At 41.7% G+C, this 8,915-nt stretch overlaps 1 non-coding gene across 1 annotated transcript; it reads right to left on the bottom strand.

The window, feature by feature from the left end:
* Positions 1-388: 388 nt before the first annotated feature.
* LOC141645060 (small nucleolar RNA R71) lies at positions 389-495 on the bottom strand. Its single transcript, XR_012544654.1, has one exon. It is a non-coding gene; the product is annotated as a small nucleolar RNA R71 (small nucleolar RNA).
* Positions 496-8,915: the final 8,420 nt, after the last annotated feature.

The raw sequence follows: 8,915 nt of genomic DNA, 5'->3' as shown, positions 1-8,915 counted from the left end.
TTCAGTCATGGCCGAGGAAGCGAGTATAGCTAGTTTTTCTGAGCCGACGGCCGCGAACTTATACAAAGGGTTTGAACTACCGGGGGAGGCCAGAAAGTTCGAACCAAAGCCTGCCTACATCACTATGGTAGAGAGAAATCAGTTCGGGGGAGCTGCAAATGAAGATGCAGCTAAACATATGGAGACCTTCATTGACTACTGCTGCTCCATTCCCCCACCAGCTGGCGTGACCCAGGACCAGATCAAGGAAACTATGTTTATCTTCTCCCTTCGCGATGCTGCAAGGGAATGGTATAGAGATCTGGACCGAGCTGCCTTGGAGATTACTGACTGGAATACATTGGCATTGGCGTTCTACAAGAAGTACTTTTCTGCTTCAAGGACGATCGCCATTAGAGCTCAGATCACGGGCTTTAAACAAGGGCCAGATGAAAATTTCCATGAGGCATGGGTCCGATTCAAGAAGTTGGTGCGAACCATACCGCACCATGGGTTTGCTAAATGGAGTTTGTGCAATCATTTCTACAATGGGTTGTACGATGATCAGAGGGCCATTTTGGATCTGCAGCCCAATGGGAGATTCTTTGAAAATTTAGGAGCAACCAAGGGGTGGAAGATCATTGACGATCTAGCTACCCACAAGGCCGAGTATGGGAATTCGAGAGGGAACCAGAGGAGAGCTGCTGAATCCTCCTCTGTTGCTGCACTTGAGGCTCTTACCGCGAGATTCGACAAGTATGAGCTAGGGGGAGCATCTAAAGGTGGGATATACCAAGTCAATGCTTTGTGCGGGACGGTCCCTTTCGTCTCGTGAAAGGTGTGGAGTTGAGGGCCATGTCTCGAAAAACCGCCCTAGTCCTTTTGAATCATGTCCGCCTTTCAACACTATAGGCGGACAAACACCTACTACGAGCCACCACATCCGAACTCGAGTTGGAGGAGCCGAATGTCCAAAACCCCACTCAACCTCCGCCACAAAGCAGCAGCCATATGTGCCTCCTCATCAAAAGCAACAACGAGATCGAAGCCTCCTTATGTGCCGCAACAACAACAATCTCAAAATTCGAGTTTGCGCAGAGCTTAAGAATCTGTTGCTAAAGGAGTCCCAAGCAAGAGAGGCCGGGATGAAGCTATTAGAGAGCCAAATTGCTCAATTGGCCAGTAAGAATAACACTCGAGCTCCCGGGCACTTACCCACTCAACCCGAACAAAAGGAGACCCTAAATGCCATCACATTGAGGAGCGGGTCCACCCTTGACGGTCCTGCTATGGTTGAGGATCTTTGTTGGGAAAGATAAGCCGTAAACAAGCAAAGAGAAAGCTTCAACGAACAATTCAAAGAAAAAGGCGTCACAGAATCTCGTCGATCGACTGATATCCCTAGTCGATCGACTGAGTTACGAGTTACAGGAGCTTCTGGAACTGTGCATTCCAGTCGATCGACTGAGGAAGGTGGTCGATCGACCACCAACACTGCTGATATTGAAGAGTCTCGTCCTTTAATGCCAAATAATTTACGAGACCACTTGTTTCGGGGTACCACGATCCCGAAAATTTTAGGGGCGACCGAGTCTTTGATGGGTCGATCCCGGCTCAAGTTCGATCCAATGACGGTCAATGGGTCTCATTTGAGACGGTCCGAGGAGGGGTCTAGCTTCAACAAAGAGAAGGTGACGGACTTTCACCAAAGTCCAAGGACGCGTGCGCGAATTAGAAGAGAGGGCTAAGGTGCTCCTTACATGACCCCATATCCGGGAGAGACTCGTGCCGACCAAAAACAGGTATCTTTCAATAAGTTTGAGAAAGTTATCCGTAGTCTTAATGTGCAAGTCCCCTTCCTCGAGTTAGTTAACCAAGTACCCGCTTACACTAAATTTATGAAGCAATTGTTGTCAAAAAAGCGGTCACTTGAAACAGTGCACACTGTTGCACTCACAAAGGAGTCTTGTTCTTATCTGTCTCACACTGCGCCCCTTAAGTTAGAAGATCCGGGTAGTTTTTATGTCCCTTGCAAAGTAGGTACCTTCTCAATTGAGAAGGCATTGTGTGACTTAGGGGCCAGTATAAGTGTCATGCCCTTGAGTTTAGCTAGGAGACTCAAGTTGACCCGGTTTGCTATCACGAAATGACAGATTCGGATGGTCGACCGATCCGCGGTCGAGCCTATAGGAGTCCTAGAGGACATACCCGTCCGGATAGGGAAGTTTTTCTTCCCTGTTGACTTCGTTGTCATTGACATGCCTGAGGATGACCATATTCCCATCATTTTGGGTAGGCCGTTTCTGCACACTGCTGGTGCAGTTATTGACGTCGGTTTAGGAACCTTGACCTTCAAGGTTGGGAAACATTCTATCGTTTTTGCCCAACCTGCTAAAAAGAAGGATGCCATGTGGCTGTCACTGTAACACGGTCTCTCGAAAAGAGATCGTACTTTGTGCTTCCCGAACCGACCGTCCCTATTACTACTCTCAGTATTAACCCCTCCGCCCCAGATTGGGAGCAAAAAGGAGGAAGACTTTGTTGTTTTAGATAATGCAGAGCTGGTTTGGGAAGGAAGAGCGCATTTGGATGCTCCACTGCGACAGAGCCTATCGTTTCGAGAGGAGGTCTTGGATGCCTAAGTTATGGGACTGACGAGGAAGTGGAAGATGAGCCCGTCAAGGTGAAATGGGCAGATTTGGAGTCCGACGATTCCGAGGAAGTCCTTGATTGGGGAGATGACGAAGCTGATCCATTGAGCTCTCCAACCTGTTGAAGCCGAAAAAGGTGCAACCGATGAGATGAGCACCATTGAGGCTACCTCTAGTAGCCGAAGTTTAACGAAGTGGGCCATCCCTTGGTCCTTTTGATCAACTATTAGTTGATCAATTTCGTTATAAACTTCATTTTATTGCTTTCGAACTATTTTTATTGCTTTTGTGTGCGCGAAAACTTCGCTTTTATTTTGTTTGCTTAGGATTTTTAAGTTTTAGACTTCGTTCTGGGTTTTGCGCAATTTTGGGCGCGTACTATTGTGCATTTGCAGGTATTTAGAGCTTATTAGCTCGAATCATTGAGCAATTACGAAGAAATAAGACACTGCAGCAGTGTTTTCAGTCGATCGACGGGTATCAGTGGTCGATCGATCGAGTTGCGGGTTACAGGAGCTACATGTTCACGACCATCCGTCGATCGATCGTCCCTTTAGGTCGATCGACCTGCTCTTGCTACATTCTTTCACGACCTCTCCCCTGCTGTGTTTGGTCGATATGCGGATTTAAGGGAGTGTTCTACTCCACTTTATTTTCCGTCGAATTGTCTATTTCTTCTTTTGTCTCATTTATGCACAATTTTTACGTTCCAAAATTGCTTTCTTCCGTCTTATGCGTGGTTTTGATTGTTTTTCAGGTTCTTATTGGTAGCACTGCTGGCTACTGAAACCTCCTAGCTCACGCTGGTTTGGGGAGGTTTCCTTTGCTGCGCTTAAAGTCTTGTGAGTTCCCAAATCTTTACTTTATGTCATTATGTTTTTATTTCCCTCTTTCTCGCAAACTCCCGTTTCCCATTTTTTCTTCATTACATGATTTTGCACAATGGGGACATTGTGCGATTTGGTTTGGGGAAGGGTTTTGCGTCGCATATCATTGTTTTGCATTCACGTTTACCTTTTGTTTTGCATTGTTTATTTCATTTCTCATATATACAGGAAAATTCAAAAAATTGAAAAATTTCAAAAATTCCATAAAATGCACGTTTATTTTAGCATATAGGTCGAGTCGGAACGGTAGTATTTCTATGATGATTTAGCATTTGCATTTGTTTTGCCTGAGCCTTGCTTGACTTACATGTTATTAGTAGAATCGTAAGTGCATATCTACGAGTTTTCGTTAATTAATTCCGAGCCGAGACTTGACTTTTATAATTGGCAAGCTACATCATATATTCTGAGTTTTTAGAGCTTATAACTGGTGACATTCATGACCAGTTCATCTAGGAATGTGAGTAGTACTCCTTATGAGACATGTTTCCTTAATTTGCATAATTATGAATTTGATCTACTTAATACCTGTATGCATTCGGTTTGTGGTTAGTTGACACATGTGGTAGAGGTTTCCTTTTCTCATTTTACCCATAAGCTTCACTATGCCAAAAATATCTTTTTTTGTCCTACTTACTACATCCTACATTTAGCCTGTCCTTTGTCAAGCTAGTAGCCTGTGTCCTTGGGATTGTTACTCAATTTTTGGTGGTATATGCTCTATTGAGATGTTGTTGGGAAATGAAAAGAAGGAAAGAAAGAAAAAGAAAATAAAAATGAAAAAATGATTCGAAAAAGAAATGGAAAAAGAGGTCCTGTACTGTTTAAGCAGTCGATCGACTGCCAAATATGGTCGATCGACTGAGATTCGTGAAAGAAAAAAAATCAATTCGCATACTTTATCCTTATCTTTTGGCGATTTTTGCTCCCATGTTTCATTTATATCCTATGGGGAGTTTGTTGATTTATTAGTTTGGAGATTGTGAGTTTTGTGCTTGCTATAGCACCGTTTCGTTCGATTATGAGCAAGAAGTTGGATGTTGACCTTTGGTTCCGTTTTGGTACTAGCTTGATCACCTGTACCTCCACTTTACCATAATATGTTTTGCCTCTTCTTACCCATACCTCACATTTCCATAATTATACCTCGGCATGTGTCAATGGTCATCTGTTTGGTTGGAATGCGTATGTACGGTCATAGAGGTCGTCTTCATAATTTATTGCTGGCATGTTTTCATAGGTCGTAGTTAGGTGAGGGTCACTACAATATTAATTCTTTCTATCTTACAAATATATCACCTGTGCTTAATTGAGTGATTTGAGCGACCCGTGAGAGTCCAATTTGATAAGTCTCTATAGTCAACGGTTCAGCAGTTTTTGACGACTTTATAATTCGTTTGCATGATTCGCATTACTAGTTGATTGTTGGTTGTGCATTAAATTGGTTTAGGCCTTACAGTTTGCATTTCGCTCTGAGTTTGAACTCGTTCCATTAGGTCATTAGATCGAGTCTAGTTCTTGCTTGGGGACAAGCAAGGTTTGGTTTGGGGAGATTTGATGCGTGTCATTTATATGATGTTTTACATCTCTTTTTACACGCATTTCAGAGCTCAACTGTGCTATATATGCCCATATTCCTCTACTTTCCTCTACTTTCGTGCTTTTGTACTTTATTGCAGAAATGTGGAGAATTTAGCGGGAAATCAAGCCGAATCCGTCCCCGAGTAAGCTGCATTGCAAATGACGTAAAGGAACCGCTTAAGGAACAAGCTTGGTGCGCAATCCAAGGCCCGAAAGACGAATCCACGAGTTTAAAGAAGTCAAGTAGCAGCTAATCCGGTCGATCGACTAGCATCTTTGGTCGATCGACCACCTATCGGATCCCGAAGCTCACTTCATTCGAGGAAGCGATCGATCGACCGATCGAGTAGTCGATCGACCAGACTTCGACTCCAGACGAGATTTAGAAAGCCCGTGAAGTTTTAGGTTTTGGAATAAGTTGTTGCGTTGTTATTCCTATATAACGTAACATACACATATCTAGCTTATATCAGAGATTTTACATAAAGTTTTTATTTTAAGTTTCTCATCATAATTTTTTAGCTTATTTCGCAATTAGGGTTTGATATATCGACTTTTGCATCGGATCTTTCAGTTCTTAATCTTAATCTTCCTCTGAATTCTCGGTATTCATTACCCTATTTCCGTTTATTGCTTTTATTAGTATAGAATTGATAGTTAGCGTTCCCCAAAGCCAATTATCGCTTCATTATTATTGTTATTTACATCAAACATGACTTCCATAATTGTCATTAGTCTTATTGTTGTTTTTACATTCACCATGAGTAGCTAAATAGCTTGTGCTAGGATGTAGGCGATTTATGGCTAGGCGGCAATAGATTAGACACGGATGAACCAGCGTGTCGGTCGATCGATCGACATAGTTGGTCGATCGATCGACCTTGTAAGGTTACCTTCGTTTTAATTGTTTTTAATCTTGTATCTGACGAGTTGAATGCATGCGACCAGTTAGATACCCTTTTTTGTGATGACCCATTAGACCGAAAGGTAGGGTAGGTTATGTGACCGTCAATTAATTCGACTAAACTGTGCTGAGATCGAAAGATAGGTATAGTTTAGACCATTAGTCGCTTTTCAGGACGAAAGTCAGTATTAGTGACATTAGGGACCTATAGCGAGATCGAGAGATGCTATCTGTTAGGAGTGGACCGAGAGGACCTCTTATTTCCCGCCTTACTTGTGTTTAATTCGAGACCGACTTAGTTTCTTTGCCTTGAAAAGCCTGTAATGACCCGACCATCCTAGTACCTTTCTTTTATCTGTTTAATCCACGTCTTTAGTTTATTTTCTTCTTATTGTTTTTAGTTATAGACCAATTCAACCAACCCCCATAATAGTTACCTTAGATCGATCATAGAACAACTAAAGTTTACAAAGCGCCTCTCATGCGGATCGACCCTGTTACCACTAGCCTAGGTTAGTCTTAATAGGAGATTATAAATATTATCTTTGGTACTCACAACGACGGGTATCAACAATATTGAAGATTTGATTGATATTAACTACACTAATTATTGATAAGAAGAACATGATCCTCTAATTAGCCTAATGGGGTATTTATAGTGAAAATTAGGGAGGATGCATTAGGGTTAACTAAGGGCTAAACTAGTAATTACACTTTTAAGTTGAGCAAGGAGACTCGGTATTTTTCGAGAGAAGGGCTTCTCTTTTCGTAGCTTGAAGAATGAAATCCGTGCTGTGCAGGAATCCGTGCGGATTAGAGTCGGGACGGCCGGATTTGGGCTGTGCAATCCGAGCGGATTCGGGAGAGGGACGCTCGGATTGTTGAGGGGGAATCCGAGCGGATTCCAAGGTGGGACGCTCGGATTGTGCTGGTTGGACGGACGGATTGTCTGCAATCCGTTCGGATTATTGGTCAGCGTCAATTCTTCTTCTTTTCTTCCCTTTTCTTCATAAATTCCTTGGGGATTTCCTTGGGGACGCAAGGATCCTTTCTCAACATTGTTCTTCTACTATGATATGTACAAAGGCCTTCTAGTCTTGTCTCTTCTTGATGCTTGGTCATTGAATACAATCAATTTAGCCTCGTTTTGCCATGAAAATGCAAGATTCTTACTCCTTTCCTACCAAGGGATCAAAATCTCAAAGAATATGCAAAATAAAGAACTAAAGATAAGAAATGACCCAAATAGGCACTAAAAAGCATGGAAACAATGGTAATTCGGGGGCTAAATATGCGCCAATTATGGTCACATCAAATATCCCCAAACCGAACCTTTGCTCGTCCCGAGTAAAGAGGTGACAAAGACTAGGACCAAAACTAACCTATCCTAATAATAATAGCCGATATGAGACAATTAGCGGGTCTCACTCCGCCCCTTCAACTCATAACAAGACAACCATGAGGTAGGATGCCTTCTTGCAAGGCAAGGTGGGTCTTGCCAAAATGGCGACACATCCAAACATTAAGCACATAAAAATCACATAATGGATGCATCTACAAAAAGAATAGCCACTTTCCTCATCTAAGTGGCGGAAATTATCTACAAGGGAAGCAATTCAAGGGTACACAATCCTTCATAGATGCAATTTGTTCAAACTACTAAGCCTAGAAGGATACCAATAAATCACCTCCAAGTTGTGTCAAGCTAGGGTACCTTTGTCCTCAATCGTTAAATGCTTTCGTCAAGAATAGACTCCCTATGGTGTTAGAAACACTGGAGGATCGCGGAATTCCCCCTCTTGCCTAGACAAGAAGAAGGGTCGTCCCCTCTCTACCATGCACAAAAATGGATACGATGGATAAAGGGATCAATAGATATTCGAGTTTCACTTTGGGAGTTTGCTTTTGTTTTTGTTTTTCCCCCCAATTTCTTGTGGCATATAACATTTGAGAACACTTTCTTTTGCCATTTCTTTTCATTTTTGGCTTTTCAATACTTGACAACTTTTTTTTTGCATTTCTTTTTGAACATTTTCAAAGTCACCCCAATTAGTAACGAGGGTGCCTTGTATTTGAAGCTTTAGGAGTCTATTTTTGCTCCTCTTTTCATTTGATGCATTTTTGCAAACTTTCTTTCACTTTTCATTTCTTTGAACTCAAATTGATTTCTTTTTGTTTTGTGCCCATTCCCTTTTGTTGACAAAAATATGGTAGAACATGGATGAATGATGGAGGTATGCATGGTTTCAAGGGTCACCTTGGAATAAACGGTAGCCAAGGAGTTATCACACCACAAGGTACTCTTGACTAGGCCTTAAACCATGGGTCAAAGGATACTAGCATGACACATCCTAGGGTGTTTTACAAGTATTCTAACAAGCAATGTCTTAAGAATAAAAAGCATCTACTAGGGCCTATATACACTTGTCAAGTTTCCCAAATAGACGGTTTCGCAAAATTTTTCTAACATGCAAACTACATGCCATGATGCAACTAACATATACACATCCTAATGCAAATGATTCTACCAACTAATATGCCATATAAACTAAACGCAATCCTAAATTCACATTGTTTTACCGCATCAATCAAAATAAAGCCACATAGTCATTAACATAAAGAGGAAAAAGGAGATTGGAAAGATCATACCATGCGGTCTTCAATATCCTCATGTCTCGGATGTGGCGTAGTCAATCAAAGTGAACAAGGATAAAACAAACACAATATATACAAGACAATATATACAAAGGAAATGAACTTGTTTTTGGTTTTTCAATTTTTCAATTTTTTATGGTTTTTTGAATAAGAGTTAAATGTTAGAATTCCCATCCCCACACTAATATGGGCATTGTCCTCAATGGCCAAAATGATGGAAATTATGCAAAGATGATGCATGATTTCTATACTAAATGC

This window comes from Silene latifolia, chromosome 2 (genome assembly GCF_048544455.1).
Source record: "Silene latifolia isolate original U9 population chromosome 2, ASM4854445v1, whole genome shotgun sequence".
Taxonomy (NCBI): Eukaryota; Viridiplantae; Streptophyta; class Magnoliopsida; order Caryophyllales; family Caryophyllaceae; genus Silene; species Silene latifolia.
This window is presented reverse-complemented; position numbering and strand designations above follow the sequence as displayed.